The sequence below is a fragment of the Canis aureus genome, chromosome X, assembly GCF_053574225.1.
Source record: "Canis aureus isolate CA01 chromosome X, VMU_Caureus_v.1.0, whole genome shotgun sequence".
In the NCBI taxonomy this organism is placed as follows: Eukaryota; Metazoa; Chordata; class Mammalia; order Carnivora; family Canidae; genus Canis; species Canis aureus.
The window spans coordinates 15,805,334-15,823,392 of NC_135649.1; positions in this window are offsets into that span (position 1 = coordinate 15,805,334).

Genomic DNA, 18,059 nt, shown 5'->3' on the forward strand with positions numbered 1-18,059 from the left:
TAACGCCACAGCTGATCTGTAGCCTTCACGGAACTCGAACCAGAGATGAAAGGGCTTGCTTGAGTCAATAGTCCACCAGCTGCAGCTGTGTGCCAAGTATGGCCTGTCAGCTGTTTCTATATAGCCCATGAGCTAAAGATAGCTTTTGCACTTGCAAACGGTCACAAACACGTCAAAAGAATATTTCGTGGCATGTGAAAGTAGCATAAAATTCACATTCCTGCATCCATCAATAAACTTTTATTGGAATACAGTCAGCCATGTTTATCTGTTTACACAGTTTATCTGGCTACCTTTATGCTATGATGGTACAATTGAGTGGCTGTGACAGAGACTGTATAGCCCTCAAAGTTTAAAATGTCTACTATCTGAGGGTACCTGGGTGGTGCAGTTGGTTGAGCATCTGAGTCTCGATTTGGGCTTAAGTCGTGATCTTGGGGTCCTGAGATGGGGCCCTGCAGCAAGCTCTGAGTTCAGTGGGGAGTCTACTTGATATTCTCTCTCTCTCCACTCCCCCCCAAATGTTCACTATCTGGCCCTTTACAGAAAAATTGTGCCAAACCCTGGTTTAAGCCCCCAAACACTGGGGTTATTTGTAACTTCAGCAGAAGGTGACCAATACAGTCAAGTGCTTACATTCACAAAGCTTCTGTTTTCTCATCTGCTGAGCAGAAAGGAAAAGAGGACAATGTCCATTGGGCTTTTAGAGGATTACATCAAATAGTATGGCTTTTTTTTTTTTTTTAGATTTTATTTATTTAGGGATGCCTGGGTGGCTCAGCGGTTGAGTGTCTTCCTTTGGCTCAGGGTGTGATCCTGGAGTTCCAGGATTGAGTCCCACATCGGGCAGAGACAGGCAGAGGGAGAAGCAGGCTTCCCGTGGGGATCCTGATGTGGAAATCCATCCCAGTACCCAGGGATCACGACCTGAGCCAAAGGCAGATGCTTAATCACTGAGCCACCCAGGTGCCCCAGATAGTATGTTTAAAGCATTTAGATTGTGACCTGGCACACAGAAAGCATTCACAATTATTTTACTGAAGAACCATAAGATTCCTACAGCAAACACAAGTGGAAGGCAGAAAGGCAAAGGGAATGACGAGATAAAATGCAGTGGGACTGCGACACTCATATTACTACCTGTGGCTAAATAATGCCCTGGATAAAGTAGTCCCACTGAACCAGCTCAGGTATGACATGCTTCTAATACATCGTGAAGTGGCCGTCAGTTGCTTAGCAATCTGTTTCAAAGTCAACTACAAGGTGTAGCTTGTTAAGCAAATATCTTGGGGCACAAGTCATAGTTTAAGGGGCCCCAAAGGAACATTGTTAATATCACAAAGGTCCTCACTAATCACTGTGCTATATACCAGAAACTAATGTTACATTTGTGTCAACTAACTTCAAAAGACGTATATTGTGTGTGTGTGTGTGTGTGTGTGTGTGTGTGTGTGTGTGTGTATAAAAGATCTTTGCTGACTACCTTTCTGGTGTTTGACTTGGTACCCGTACAATAACATCCCTGGGCCCCTTCTACTGGGTAGCCACACTCCATTGAGGGGCCAGATGAATAATCCCCTGAGAAAGGATGGTCACACTGAGTCACACTGTACATTGACTACGGGTTGGTTGAGCACCTGAACCCCAGTGGTCAGCAAATTGCATATACGTGGTTTCAATACAGGTCTCTTCCTTGACTCCCATACTCATATGTATCAATATAGAGCCATCAATATAAATCAATTGCGCAGTGCATTTACTCTGTTCTGGTCTCCAGTCCCTGGACATCCAAAGGAAGAAAGCAGGTAAGATTAAAAGGGTGATTTTAAAAAAGGGCTTCAGAAGGCATTCCAGAACTCCTTTGGATGCTCAGAAGGGAACATAAATTAAAATCCTTCAGGAAAGAACAAAAAAGTACTGGTCCCTTCTGCTCTACTCCTTCTGGAGCCCTGGGAGGCCTTCCTAAAATTAAATTAATTCCCTTTCTCTCCAAAAGCAGATTGAGTGGCAAGCCTATGTGGCTGAGCCACCTGATTCAACTCCACATTTTCCCTGGTGTAATCCACACTAGGCAGAATATTGAAAAGTATTCCCAAAGTAGGCAGAGTTTGAATTAATTACTTACTTTATTTAACTTCTATGGTTCTAAAACTGACGCGTCTCATAGGTAATCTTTCGAAGGCTAGATGATGTGGAAATATTTTAGCCATTGGCCAAATATTTGTTCTTTTCTCCCCTTCCAGATGTAAAATCCATTAGTTGCTAAGGCTGCCTCTGTGTTGCTGTAAAATGGGAACCAGAATGCTTTTCTCAGAAATATTAGATACTCCAAAAGTTTCTTTGGAAGCTCACCATTCAGAGCATCTGTAACATAAGGCTGGGAACTCAGACATACTCTCCCTTGATACTTGCTATGAGGAATTTATCAGGCTGTTCTGAATCTGCTAAATCATCTTGACGGCTTGCTACAGAGTCTTCAAAAACATGTGCACCATTTTATCATGGAGATCACCTTTTTATCCTTTATTTTTGTGTGTGTCTGATGGTCCAAACAAGCCAAAAAGCTTCCAAGTCATTTGGGGCTAAAGAGAAACACATTTCAGAAAGATCCCAGAACAGCCTCTCTGCTGACACCCTGGGACAGGCTCCCCCTGAGCTGGGCAGGCCTCTGGACCCTCCATGTCCCCCTCAGAAGCTTCATCATACTTTCTAACCCAGGCTTCCCCATCCTCAATTTCCTTTTCTGTCAGCCAGGGCTTTGGTAAAACCCCTGAGACTTTCCAGTTTCTTTCCTGCTTTTCTCTATGGATAAATCTTTGCAAAACTCTGCCACCATTCCTCACTTTTCCTGTCACTTAATCTGGGCTCATCTGTTCTTGCCCAACAGCATTTTCCCTTCATCTCCTTACAGCATTCATGAAAGGCAAAGAGTTCACATTCTCTTATTCATCTGTGTCCCACAGTTTATTCCTCTCTGTGTCTCCAGGACATCAGATTGCCCACGCATGGCAGATGCTTTATATATATATATATTAGTGGAATGAAAGGATGAGTGAATGAAACAGTCAATGCATGCATTTATTCTAAAACTATACTGAAACTTCAGCTACCCAGAACCTATGGGAGAACTGGCTGAGTGTTCTTTGTGGAGACGTGTAAGCTCTTCCAGGGCTTCTTGGAGTCTTCGTTAAATTCCTGGTTCCTTGTGATGATCTTGGCAAGCAGTGAGCAGGTGGGGTTATGGGTTTGCAACCTGTTCCTCAATTTACTGAGCGGCCACAAATCTGTGATACACCCTGCAGCATTCCGCAGCTGAGGGAACGTGGGAAGTGTGTTCCTGCCCCTGTTAGGAGTGTGAAAATAGATCTTCCTGCCCTACCTCTGTTGACCCTACAGAAGACCCTTGGCTGGAGTCTTTGTGACCAAGAAACCTAATTGCATTGCTTTCTTGGTCTCTCTATGACCTTTTCATGTTCTGTGTCAGAACAGGAGGTGATGGTCATGGTGGTGGTGGTGATGGTGGTTATGTATGACATGGAAGTGAGCAGCTCTGAGACGCCTCACTCAATTTTCTGATGGAAATGTAATCATGCACAGGCTTTTACTCAGCTCTGACAATACCCATATAGCTTAAAGCAGCCCTTCCCTTTTTATGGAAAATTTCTCTCTTACAGATGACCTCCATCCTAACCCATTGCATTAAATTAGGATTTTATTTAATGTAGTCAATTCTAAATGTGAATTATTCCAACAATGGATGATCTCCAGAAAGTTGAAACTCTAAGCTGGCTTTCTGCACACCCCTCCCCACCTTCCATCCACCTCCACCTCAGTGCACACCCACACATCTAACCTGTTTTCTCTTTATTGGTATGACCTCAAGCGACACAAAGCAATTTTATCATCGACCTAAGAAAGAATACATAGATGTTAAATCTGTTGCCCAAAACTTGTATAATCCAATCAAGCATTTGGCTTTGGACTATTTTGCTTGTATACGAGATGATGAAAACAAAATGAGTATGTCAGGTACTTTGGGAGTTGTTTTGAATTTCTGAAGCCAATAAGGTGCTGCTCTATAAATTACTACTGCTCTACGCTCAACAAGAGCCCTGGTAGCTTTAATGAAGAATTGTTTCTCTGAGAATGCCTGTTTGCTCTGAGTAATAACTTCCCCAGTTTGACAACAATTAGTATGCAATCATTTCTACAGGTGAGTAATATTTTATACTCTATTAGGTCTATTGTTTAATTGGCTGGATGCTATTGTGAATATGTTGAAAAGAAATGAATTTGTCATTACTCTTAACTCTCCGACTCAACGATTTATGTTAATAACTTGGGCCTGACTGCATATTCGAAGGTAACAGTGAGAGCAAAGTATTGGTGCAACAGATGAGGTTTTATATTCAAGAAAGAACATTTATTAAATGGACAACATAGTTTGAAGTGATTAATCAGAGTGGATAAAAAAATACGATCTCCTTCCAGATTCGAGTGAATGGTTTGAACACACCCCTCAATCAAGCAGGAAATTATTTACATGTAGTAACCTTAAAATGAATCATCTTTCTCTGTGCGGATCCTGCCTATCTGTCAAGTCCCAGTTCAAATGCTGATTTTATGAAGCCTTCCTGGATCTCCCAACAGGATCATCCAAGAAGCAAGAACAGAACAGGCAAATGCCCAACTATGGGCAAGAGTTTGGCTTGTTCTGGGAACTGAGAAAAAGTCACTAATTTTGGATAATAGCTAGCAAGAGGGATGCATGGGTAGCTCAGTGGTTGAGCATCTGCCTTTGGCTCAGGTTGTGATCCCAGAGTCCTGGGATCAAGTCCTGCATCAGGCTCCCCAGAAAGAGCCTGCTTCTCCCTCTGCTTGTCTCTGTGTATCTCTCATGAATAAATAAATATAATCTTAAAAAAAAAAAAAACCAGCAAGCAGGGACGCCTGGGTGGCTCAGCCTTTGAACGTCTGTCTTCAGCTCGGGTGTGATCCCAGAGTTCTGATATCAAGTCCCATGTCAGGCTCCCTGCATGGAGCCTGCTTTTCCCTCTGCCTGCGTCTCTGCCTCTGTGTGTGTGTGTGTGTGTGTGTGTGTGTGTGTGTGATGAATAAATAAATAAAATCTTTTTAAAAATTGCAAGCAAGGGTGAGAGGGGGAGCAAACAGGACTGGCAGAGTACTGGAGGTGTTGTTTCTTCTAGGAGTAGTAGAAAGTAATTGAAAAAAGTCACACTGGGATCCCTGGGTGGCGCAGCGGTTTAGCGCCTGCCTTTGGCCCAGGGCGTGATACTGGAGTCCTGGGATCTAGTCCCACGTCGGGCTCCCTGCATGGAGCCTGCTTCTCCCTCTGCTTGTGTCTCTGCCTCTGTGTGTGTGTGTGTGTGTGTGTGTCTCTCATGAATAAATAAAATCTTTAAAAAAAAAGAAAAAAGAAAAAAGTCACACTGGGGGGTGGAGATGGGGTGGAATAGGTGGGCAATATGATCTTATTGGCTTTCTCAAAAGTTTGTTCCTGCTGCAGTTCAGAGTATAGAAAAGAGGGAGATAGAGTGGAAACAAGATCAGTTAGTTGGCTTAACAAGGGGTCCAGGCAAGAGAGAATCATACCTTAGACCAGTGTTGAGGCAGTGGAGGTGGTGAAAAGTAAACAGATTTGCCACAATTTGGAGGTAAAAGTGTCAGGACTTGTTGGATCAACAGGATGCAATGGGTGAAGTTTGAGAAGGAAGTATGAAGACTCTTTTCCAGGGCATGGGCTTTAGTAGCTACTTGGTAGTCATGACATGGAGACAGGGAACCCTGGAAACTCAAAATAGCGCTTTGGGGGTACTTTTCCACTAAGGGATGCTTGCAAACTAAGGGGCTATGAAATCTCATCTCTGTGCTAAGCACCTAGGATTGATTTTAGTCCAACTAGCTTGTCTAGACCTTCTTAGTCAATGTTTAACCAGAGACTTCATTAAGAAATAATGGCTTCAGGCAGTCCAGGTGGCTCAGTGGTCTAGCAGCGCCTTCAGCCCAGGGTGTGATCCTGGAGACCTGGGATCGAGTCCCACGTCTGGCTCCCTGCATGGAGTCTGCTTCTCCCTCTGCTTGTCTCTCTCTCTCTCTCTGTCTCATGAATAAATAAAATCTTTTTAAAAATAACAAAATAGGAAAATTTTTTTAAAAAGAAATAATGGCATCTGGGTGGTTCAGATGGTTAAGCGTCTACCTTTGGTTCAGGCTCAGGTCATGATCCTAGGGTCCTGGGATCAAGTCCTGCATCATGCTCTCTGCCCAGTGGGGAGCCTGCTTCTTCCTCTCCCTCTACCCTTCCCTCCTGCTTGGGCTCTCTCTCTCTCTCTCTCTCTCTATCTCCCTGTCTCAAATGAATAAATAAAACTTTTAAAATTATTTAAAAAAAAGAAATACTGATAAAAAGTTTATTGTGTGACCAGCACTGCTCATAATCAACGCGGGGGCAAAATATAACCTTGAAAAACTAAACCAGAGCTTTTCTGATGGCCATTTGTGAATTTCTGTTGGCAGTACCCAACTTGAAAGAAATAGTCACTCTCCAGTTAGAGGTGGTAATATGGACCAAGTAACACAGTTCTTGATTAGAAAAATATTTTTTAAAAATATGTCAACTAGACAAATATTCCAGTAGACACCAAACTAGGGTAGATGGGAGGCTGAATGTCAGGAATTAGGAAAATATTGAAATAACATAGCATGCAAAAGACAGACAAGGTAGATTATATTTAAAGCACTAAACTAAGAGTCACTTATGGTCCCGTTTCTGCCACAGAATCACTTTTTGACCTTAGGCAAAAGTCCCTTTGTTTGGGGGGCCATAGTTCCTTCATTTACACAACACAAGGATTGGACTAAATGGTCTCTAAGATCTTTTTGACTCTATCACTCTGTGAGTCTAGATCAGAAAAAGCCTAACCAGGAGTCTCAAGGCTAGCGATTGAGTTAGGTTTACTATGACAAGCTTTCCTAAGACAATAGGGAGATGAAATACACTCAAGATAAAAGGATTTCTTAAAATTATATCTTGTCAAGGCACAAAAGAATTAGAAATGTGGAAATTAAAAGTTGTAGAGTCGACATGTAATCCAGAAAAAAGAAATTTATAGTATAAGAGAATAAGAATTGTGTAGTGTTTCTACAGCATCATCATGAAAGAGTGATCTGTTCTAGGCAGCAATTTTAGTTATTTAGACAAAAATGTACCAAGAGTGAAGAAATGGAGCCTTTAGGACCCAAGAGCCTGACAGGAACATCTTAGAAACCCAATTTTGCTTTCCCTTCATTTTGAGTCCTTGCCCAAGAAGCTTCTGAGTTGTGGACTGCATGACCAAGTGGGACACCTATCATACCACTGGTCCCATGTGTCAGCCTGGGGGCCCTCTCATAGTAAACTAATTACCAACTCTCTGATTTCCATTTAGTCTCTTGTGAGTTTTTCTTCTTTTTTAAAAAGATTTTATTTATTTATTTATTTATTTATTTATTTATTTATTTATTTATGAGAGAGAGGAAGAGAGCATGAGCAGGGGGAGGGGCAGAGGGGGAGGGAGAAGCAGACTCCCCGTGGAGCAGGGAGCCCAATGTGGGGCTCAATCCCAGGACTGGGGATCATGACTCGAGCCAAAGGCAGACACTTAACCAACTGAGCCACACAGGCGCCCTAAGTCTTTCTTCTAAGAAGGAATTCATTCACTGGAACAAGAACACCCCTTGGTGAAAAGGATAAAAAGAAAACAAAACCCAGCCCCTGGAGTCAGCATAGTCTCAAAAGCAAGGGAACCAGAAAGGAAGTAAACATACTATGTGAGTCAGAGTTGTGTTATATTTTGATTGAGATGGAGCCTTATTATGGTGGCAATAGTTATGTGGCTACGTACTAATAAACTCTGGCTTCTCCAGTATTCTTTTTAAGGATTTATTATTTGAGGCAGGGGGTGGAGTGGGCAGAGGGCAAGAAGCAGACTCTGAGATGAGCAGGGAGGCCAACATGGGACTCGATCTCACAACCCTGAGATCATGACCTGAGCTGAAATCAAGAGTCGGCTGCTCAACCCACTGAGCCACCCAGGCGCCCCTGGCTTCTCCAGTTTTTCAGGTGCTTGGTACCAGCAAATCAAGATCTAGCAAAGGCTGCTTCCTGAGCAATTTTTCTTCCCATCACATGGTCCTGTGGCACTAAATTTCCACAACCCCAAGGCTGTGAGGAAAGCACACTATCTAATAGTATAAGTCAACAATTTTATCCTTGCAATGGAAAAAGCTCCTGGCAGACAGCATTAATTTCATCCTCACCACCTTCCTAAGAGGTAAGCTAAGCATCACACTCATGTCCTACATGATACACCAGAACTTGTCTTACAGGAGTAGGAAAGTCTTAGTGCATTGAACTGATCCCAAATACAGTCCTCTTTCTCACCAAAATTTCCTACTTCTTATTAGAAAGCAGCTAGGGGGTGGCTGGGTGGCTTAGCAGTTGAGTGTCTGCCTTCGGGTCAGGGCGTGATCCCGGAGTTCCCAGGATGCAGTCCCATATCGGGCTCCCAGCATGGAGCCTGCTTCTCTCTCTGCCTATGTCTCTGTCTCTCTCTGTGTGTCTCTCATGAATACATAAATTAAATCATTAAAAAAATTTTTAAAGCAGCTAAATTCTCTGAGGTCTTTTCATGTATACAAGCAGTTTACATGGTACAAAGTGATTTTCCCCATTTGTCAAATATGCAGAGTGATTATTAAACAATGCAAATAGGGGGAGCACTTTGGTGTGTAGCCTTCGTAATTTAAAATTCTAAAATATTTGGAGAGCAACACTGGGAATTATACTACACTCTCAGTAAACGGACTGTGAAGATATTATTAGAAAAACAACTGTAGAACACAGTTTTGGCACGTCTTTATGAGGGCAACCTCCAAATTCCGTCTTCACCCAACATTTTATTATCAGTGGTCAGAGGATTTGCTTCAGTTGCAGCAGAAAGTGACAAAATGAAAACCAATTAAATCATGTGGGGGAAGGGCCGTCTGGAAACATCTTGTTTAAATTGTGCAGTAAACATGTGGTTTCTAATTCTCTTGGTTACTGTGTTTCCTCTAAAAGGATGAGAAGCTCTGTTCCCTAGTGCCCTGGTCCCTTACACAATTTTTGTTCCATTTCTAGAGTCAGCCAGAGCCTGGATTCTTTTACAGAAAGAAGAAAATAAAAGACAAAGAAATAAGAAATTCTTTGGATTTGGGTTGCTTTTCCTTTTTTAAAATCTGAATGCAGAAAAGTACACACAAAGGAAAACAAACTATCTGATAATTTGATGTCTGAGCTCTGGGAGCAAGAGTTTTAAATTGGGTAAGCTGGCCTGGAAGTACACAGCTAATGAAAGGTGGCCAATCCCAGAAAAAGCCAAACCAGAAGTTGAGCTCTGGGGAGTAATTAAACCGGGAAAAGACCCAAAATACTTCTCCTGGAAAGAAATGGAAACACAAAAGTATAATCTCTCTCCAAACAGACCCGCCAACTATCTTGAATAGTGAGCGCCCTGTATGATAATTCAGTTTTCTATCCCTTGCACTTTTCCTCAGTTCATTTTAAATAAAAAGTTCAAAGTCTACATTCTGTTGCTGTCAGACATACTTTTCACACCTTGAGGAAGGGAATTCAAAATTGGTTTTGAAGTGTCTTGCAGACTGAGACCTTTTTTTTTTTTAACCACTTTAGTCTGCTCCTTTTAACAATTAGCTACTTATTTAGGAGTGTGTGGGGAAAGGAGAACATTACCCCCCACAGAAAATAAAATTGTGCTTCCACTTCTGAGGCTTTTAAGCTACATTGGACTCTACTTCAATAAGCATGTCAAAAGACCGATTTGAAAGAATAGATTTTCTGTGCCCCAGACCAAATCCATAAAAAAATACAATTGATCCATCTTCAGGAACCGTTCTAAACCTCCTAAAAAAGAAGGCTGCAGCTACTTTAGCAATTAAATAAACTCTGGGTTGGAAATATGTAACACACAGATATAGGTAAACCTATCAATGTGTAGTTTTTAGCTAATTCCTAATGAACCCATGGCTATTCTGTTTGCAGAACTTCTTAATGATTTCATACAAGAAACTGATTGCATCGAAATCTGTTTCCGGGTAATGAAATAAAGGGAACAAGGCAGGACAGTTTCAGATTTCAGCGTTAGCTTCAGATGTTCAGTAGATTGTGGCCGGGTATAGAACCCTGGAAGTTGTCAAGGAAACAGAGTGGCTTTGTGTGTCTGGTAGGCTTTTCTTCTGCCTCTGCCTTCACGCTTCTTCATTTACACTAACTGAAGCAGTAATGTCTGTGCCTTATGAATGTTCCAAGTCACATGACACACTTGTTCGGAAATATACAAAAGGAAGAATAGACTCTTAAATACCAAGACATTCCTAGGGAAGGCCGAATTGAAAATGCACACTTTATTCTGAAATGTTCTCCAAAAATGACATTTGCCTTAAACCAAGAATCTCTTGAATTTAATCCTTAGAATAGAGACAATCAAGTTAATAGTCATTGCAAAAGTTCCAAATATTAGTCTTTAATTCCCTCAATACCTGCTCTTAGAGGAAAGATAAAAAATGTGATAATCTTCTTTAATCATCACAAAGTTACCTACTTAATTAAAAACTCACTGATGGCCCTTCAACTCATGAATGGATAAGCAAACTGTGGTATATCCATAAAAGGGACTACTACTCATCAGTAAAAAAGGAAAACTAGGTAAATAACTTACACTCAAAGCATTATGATAAGTGAAACAAGCTAGCCTCATGTGGCTACATATTTTGAGATTGCATTGTATGTCATTTTAGAGAAGGAAGGGAAATTTTTTTATTTTTAGGAAGGGAAAAAATTATGTGGTAGAAAACAGATCAGTGGATGCCAGAGGTTGGTGGAGAGGGAATGGCTGATGACACACAAATATGAGGGATATTCTTGGAGGTCATGAAAGTGCTTTTCTCTTGATTTGGATGGTAATCAGGCATTTGTCAAAACTCATAGAACTATACACTGAAAAGGTTGAATTGTGCTATGTAAATTATAATCCAATAAACCTTACCTTAAGAATATAAAACTTGTGGGGCACCTGGGTGGCTCAGTGGTTGAGTGTCTGCCTTTGGCTCAGGTCGTGATCCTGGGGTCCTGGGATCGAGTCCTACATCAGGCTCCTTGCAGGGAGCCTCCTTCTCCCTCTGCCTATGTCTCTGCCTCTCTCTCTCTCTGTCTCTCATGAATGAATGAATGAATGAATGAATAAATAAATAAATAAATAAATAAATAAAATATTTTTGCAAAGGGAGGGGCACCTGGGTGGCTCAGTGGTTGAACATCTGCCTTTGGTTCAGGTCGTGATCCTGGGGTCCTGGTTTCGAGCCCTGCATCAGGCTCCCTGCAGGGAGCCTGCTTCTCCGTCTGCCTATATCTCTGCCTCCCTCTGTGTTTCTCATGAATAAATAAATAAAATCTTTAAAAAATAAAAGAAAACTTGCTTTTTACTCCGTCCTTCTAAACAGACCCACACTGGTGGTAATTTAGGCTTCATATGTACAAGTTCTCAGTATAGCCACACAACAAACCACAGACATTATTATTATATAAAGCCAGCCCACAGATGATTATTGTAATGAAATTGTGCTTCAGAGCCCCTCGTCTTAGAATAATTCCAATTTCATTACAATAATCATTTTTAAAATCTATTTATTTATTTGAGAGAGCATGTGCATGTGAGCAGGGAGACGGGCAGAGGGAGAGGGAGAGAGAACATCTCAAGCAGACTCACTATTGAGTGGGGAGCTGGGCATAGGATCGATCTCATAACCCCCGAGATCACAACCCAAGCTGAAATCAATTAGTCAGAGACCTAGGGATCCCTGGGTGGCTCAGTGGTTGAGCACCTACCTTCGGCCCAGGACATGATCCTGGGGTCCCAGGATCGAGTCCCACGTCAGGCTCCCTGCATGGAGCCTGCTTCTCTCTCTGCCTGTGTCTCTGCCTCTCTCTCTCTCTCTCTCTCTGTGTGTGTCTCTCATGAATGAATAAATAAAATCTTTTAAAAAAAAAATTAGTCAGAGACCTAACTGACTGAGCCACCCAGGAGCCCCACGATCATCTTTACAATATTTTTTCACCAAAAAATGTTAAAGTCTCAGTGGAAATATCATAATACTAAAAGTTTCACTTATACATTCCAGGGAAAAATGACCCAAGGTTATCTCCAGATGAAATATAAAGAGGTAGCACTTTGGGGGCACCTAGTTGGCTCAGTAGGAAGAACATGTGACTTGATCTCAGGGTTGTGAGTTCAAGCCCCATGTTGGGTATAGAGATTACTTAAATAAATAAAAACTTTAAAAAAATAAAGTAAAATAAAGACGTGGCACTTTGCTAATATGGTGTTTATATTTATCTCCAAACTTGGATAAATTAAGTTTTCCTATTTATGGCATCCTGAACCATCAATAAGGTGACAGAAATTTTTGACCATTTGATCATATTATACTTCTGGTAAACCAATATTTTCTTCTGATTTTTAATTATTATTCTGGTTATTATATTGAGAACTATAAAATTATGCTAATCCAGAGAGCTAATAGAAAGGGGATAAACACTTATGGTATACCTAGCATGTGTCGGGCGCTATACCTGCTCTTTGTTATTACATTTAATCAAAAAATTTAATGAAACTATACATGACTATCTTTGTTTCGTTGATAAGTAAGACAAGGTTGAGTGAGATGAAGATGAAGTGACTTGTCCCAAGTCATCCAGCCAGTTTATGTCACAATCTGGGTCCCAACCCATCTGGCAGCTCAAAAGTGGAAGGGAAAGCTCTGCTGGTGGGGTAGAAACACCTGACACTAGTAAAGTTTTATCCAATAAAGCTGGACACCAGTATTTGTTTTTTTGTTGTTTGTTCATTTGACAGAGATGTCAAGCCAGCACAAGCAGGGGGAATGGCAGAGGGAGAGGGAGAAGCAGACTCCCCACAGAGCAGGGAGCTCAATGCAGGGCTGGATCCCAGGACCCCAGGATCATGACCTGAGTCAAAGGCAGATGTTTAACTGACTGAGCCACTGGACATCCCAGGAACACCAGTATTTGATTCAAAATACAGCTGAAGCATTTTTCATTAGCTCAAGACATCGTATTTAAGGATTTTTCGTGGGTCTGACTGTCCTAACTTCATCCTTTTTTCCCCCTCCATCTCAGATTGATTCCCTACATTTCACAGCATCCTAGAAAAAGATCTTTAATCTTCCAAGCCTGCAGACACAGTCAGGCATTTAAATGTTATTTAACAATGTGTTTTTAAAGGCAAAGGCCAGGGCACTGATTTAAAGACACCCTTAGAGTGCTCAGGGTTCTATCTGGCGTCACACTTCAGGCAGAGAAGTCACAAAGGTAAGCAGGGATAAGGCAACATTTGCACAAAGTCCCAAGCACGTCCGTTCTTCTAGAAAGTAGCTGTGTACGAAACATACATTACAGTCTGGAAAAGACAAACACTATCTCAAATTGCTTCCTTTCTTTTCCTCAGACTATTAAAAGATTAAAGAGAACATGACTGCCTTTTTCCTATACTAAAGAGCTCCCGTGTAGAGAAGCATGGCCCAGTTAACTTTTTAAATTATCTAGTCATTTTAAATGACAAAACCCTTCCACAGGGATGGACTTTTTTTTTTATCTCATCTGTGTATCCGTAGAATATTAAGGCATTTCATTTCAGGATATTACTCAAATCCCTGGCATTTGAAAACCAAGTGAAATCCCCAAACTTTGTCATTAAGGGAGGGACTATGTTTCCAAATTAAATGATATATTTCATCTGACAAATGCCTGTTTGAAATGTGTCAAAAAAACCCACCATAAGAGCCCATCAACACAAAGCCTAGCATAACGCTGACTCTGAATAGTCTCCTTTTGGAATACAAAACCCAAAGTTGCTAAACAAAATGTTTATGTAAGACAGATCAGAACTAATTACTCCCCTCCGGATGAAATGCTAAGGAAAAAGTGAGTGAAAAATCCAGAATAAATTCCTTGGAAACAAAACAGAAGTATCAACGTGTGGTTATGTACATTCTGATTTTTCACACACGGATCTATAGGAGCAGCATTTTGGCTTCATACTTACATTCAGCATGCAGGCCTATTTCAAAGCAGCTGAATTCGCAGCCCTGCTACTCCTTAGTCTACCCAGTCTATGCAGAGGTTTGCAAATGATTTCTTTAACAGCTAAAACTCAGAGATAAGAAAACAGCCAAGTTCACACTATGTTTTGAAACTTCCTGACTTAAGTGTTTTGAATGCTCTTTTAACACTGTTTTGAACCCATTTTTCTTTAGTTGGCCCTCAAAGGTGTTTTGTTTTTTCAATTTGAAAAGAAAATTTTAAAAGCCAGTTAGCTGTGAAGTCCCTCCCACAGGCAGATTTAATTACCTGACAAATGTTTCCCATACTTCTCATACCCTTCTATTGCTTAGGAAGCAGGCTCCCCTTGAGAGAGGAATGACCGAGTACTAAGTGTGTATGGTTAAGGCAAGGGAAACCCACTTCCTTGGTGTAGACAACCAACCTAATGTACACAACAAGAAACCCGTTTAAATTGGTCAGATATTAAGTTACTAAAGAATTATTGGTGTTTTCAGCACTTTGCATTTTCAAGGACCTAACTCAAATATTCCTTTCCTTCAGGATATTTTCATATGTGAAGACTCTCTGGTAACCAGATGTCATATTCCAATCTTTTGAAATCTCATTAGGTGGCCTGTTCTCATCACCACCAGATACTGAGGAAAGACCCAGATGCTCAGCGAAGATCCAAGGGATGAGGTAATGAGACTTGTTTCTTACAAAACACCACTGGACAGTTAACTCACTAAAAAACGTGGTTTAAAAAATTGTACATTGGGACGCCTGGGTGGCTTGTCTGCCTTTGGCTCAGGGCATGATTCTTGTCCGGGGATCTAGTCCTGCATCGGGCTCTCTGCAAGGAACCTGCTTCTCCCTCTGTCTGTCTTTCTGCCTCTCTCTGTGTGTCTCTCCTGAATAAATAAATAAATAAATAAATAAATAAATAAATAAATAAAATCTTTAAAAAATAAAAATAAAAAACTATACATGGATCACACAAAGCACTTCAGAAGAAAAATAAAGAAATACACACACACACACACACACACACTAAACTAGAATAGATAACCACAATGTAAATTGGGAATATGAAAGATATTTTTCTTCCTCTTTTTAACTTTCCTTTTTGAATTTTCTTTAATGAGTATGCAGTTTCTTTAAATGGAAAACTATATTCTAAAAAGAGGATTTCTTTACGTCATAGAGAAAACAGCTTTATATTTATGGCCAGGTCACTTTTTTGACAAATTGCCACAAGCACCTCCATGGACAGCCTTTGGCTTTGCCGGTAAGATGTAGTGACTATGGTTTCAAGTCTCTTCAAAGATTCCAAGCCTATTTATTCCATAACTACAATTCCTGGCTCACAACAATTTGGAGCCTATAAATTCCATCCTATCAATAGAGATCAAAAGAATCATTTCCATCATCAACACATCTTCACGGGGGGCCTCCAAGTTAGGGATTAGGAGCCTCTCCTTCCTTTGCATTTCTATAGAAATTCTTGTCAGTAAAGCTTATAGGGCATTGAGCATTATCACTGGCTTGTATTCTTTGTGTTATCATGTACGCATGTCTCATCTACCAAGTAAGTAATCAACTCCTTGAGAGAGCAGTGATGCTTTTTGTCCTGAGCTTCACAATACGGTACCTTGGAAATAAGAAGCAATGTAGCCTTTGTGATGATGTATCAACATGCACATCCCTAGACCAATCCATGGGGTGGTGGTGATGGAATGAGCACAGTAGATTAGGACTAGTCATGAGCCATCCCCTTGGAGCTGAAAAAGGGCTCACTTTCCTGAGCATTTGGGAAAAAGAACACCACAACAAAACAAGGGACCCATCAACAAGGGAAAGAGGGCTGAGGTTGTCAGGAGTGGCTGTACCTGAAGTACCAGTAGATGATGATGATGATGAGACTGTGTTGGTGTTGAAGACTTCAACAATGAGAAGATTAATTGATGAGACCCTGAGATCTGGAGCATGGAGAGAAAATGGATGAATATGATTGGAAGGCTGTCATTCAGTAGAATTTATAGCACTATATGTAGACAACACAGACAACAAAAACACATATTGGTGTCTACAGTAAACACCCACAACATAGGAAATAGAGTCAATTACAGTTTAATTATGTTGTACTCTTAAAAATGCCGATGCCAAAAACTTACTTGTTTTAGACAATTACTTTATTTCTCATGTGTGGAAAACATAAGCCACAGATAATTTTTTTTTAAATTTATGATAGTCACGGGGGGGGGGGGCAGAGACACAGGCAGAGGGAGAAGCAGGCTCCATGCACCGGGAGCCTGACGTGGGATTCGATCCCGGGTCTCCAGAATCGCGCCCTGGGCCAAAGGCAGGCGCCAAACCACTGCGCCACCCAGGGATCCCTAAGCCACAGATAAATAAGGAAAAGACTCCTGCTGTAAGTTTGACAATTATGATTTGATATGCCCGAAAATACAAATTGATTCATAATATGGATTCCATTGATGTGTTGCAGTACGCTCCAGTCTATTTTTTAAAATGTGGATTGTTTGGTTTTTGTCTTGTTTGTTTTTGCATCTTCCTCATGGCTTACACAGGCATTTGCACTGATAAATACTGAATAGATATCTGATGAATGAGTAAATGAGCGAGAGATTAAATTAACAAATTGTGGAAAGGGAAAGCAGAGAACATAATGTTCATACATGCTATCTTAGTATGAACATTATGTCCCTGATGACATGTAATACTATCTTGCCACCATTTTATCTCTGAAAAAATACACCAAGGCTCATGGAAGATATGAGACTGTACAATGTAGATGGGAGCCAATCTAAAGCTGAGTCAGCATATTTCCTTCCTCTTCCAAAAAAAGAGAGAGTGATCAAAAAGCATATCCTTCAGAAAACTAGTTTTGGATGTTGTTAATTCGAAGTAGTATAAAAAGAGAGGTTACTTCTCACTTATTGTGCTGGAGAAGCCAAACAGCAGCATGAGAGCATGAGAGACTAATCATCAGGGAACAGCTCATTCACAGAAAACACACACACACACACACGTGTGCGCGCACACGCACACACCTAAGACAGTTCAGATAAACATTTATGTCATGTCTCTGCACATTTCCAGGATAAGAGAATGGATAGGAAAAACAATTAAGGAAATTTCAGCGGGGCAGGTGCACTAGAAGATAGCACTTTCAAGTAATTTTCTTAAAAAAGATCAATTACCCAGGAGAGCAGGCTTGGCACCTCCAGAAGTCTACAGGACCATTCTATAAGAAAGAGCCAAGTAATTGAAAATGTATATGCAGCTGCGTGAGCTCTCAAAAGATGGAGTGATGAAATATTTTTCTTTGGGACCAACTAGGGAATAGTGTATTTCCCTGAAATTGACATTAAACAGAAACAAGATTTCTGATAACAATGTGTAGATAAGAATGCTTTCATTCAGAAAGTGGTATCGTGGAAGAGATCGCGTACAATGTGGAAAATGATAGCAGATACGACCTGATGAAAAAGTAATAACACTACCTCCTTTAAGCCACATTTATAGATGGCATCTTGAGACTTTATGGTCATAGCTCATCTAGTGAATCTTAAGGGAATTCAAAATTGGATTTTTAGAAGGCAGCAACAGAAGGGTATGCCAGGCATGCTACCAATTAACCATGCAGGCCATTCATTTAATAAACTTTTGGCAAACTTTCCCTAAGTATGAAATGGGTATGAAGAAAAGTCTCAGCGGAAAAGATGGGAATGAAGGAAATTATATCAATGAAAGACTTAGGCCTTTAAAAGAAATGAACAGCAGAAACAGCTGTAGGGGAGTCTGGGGGGCTTAATCGGTTAAGCATCTGCCTTCAGCTCAGGCCATGATCTGGGGC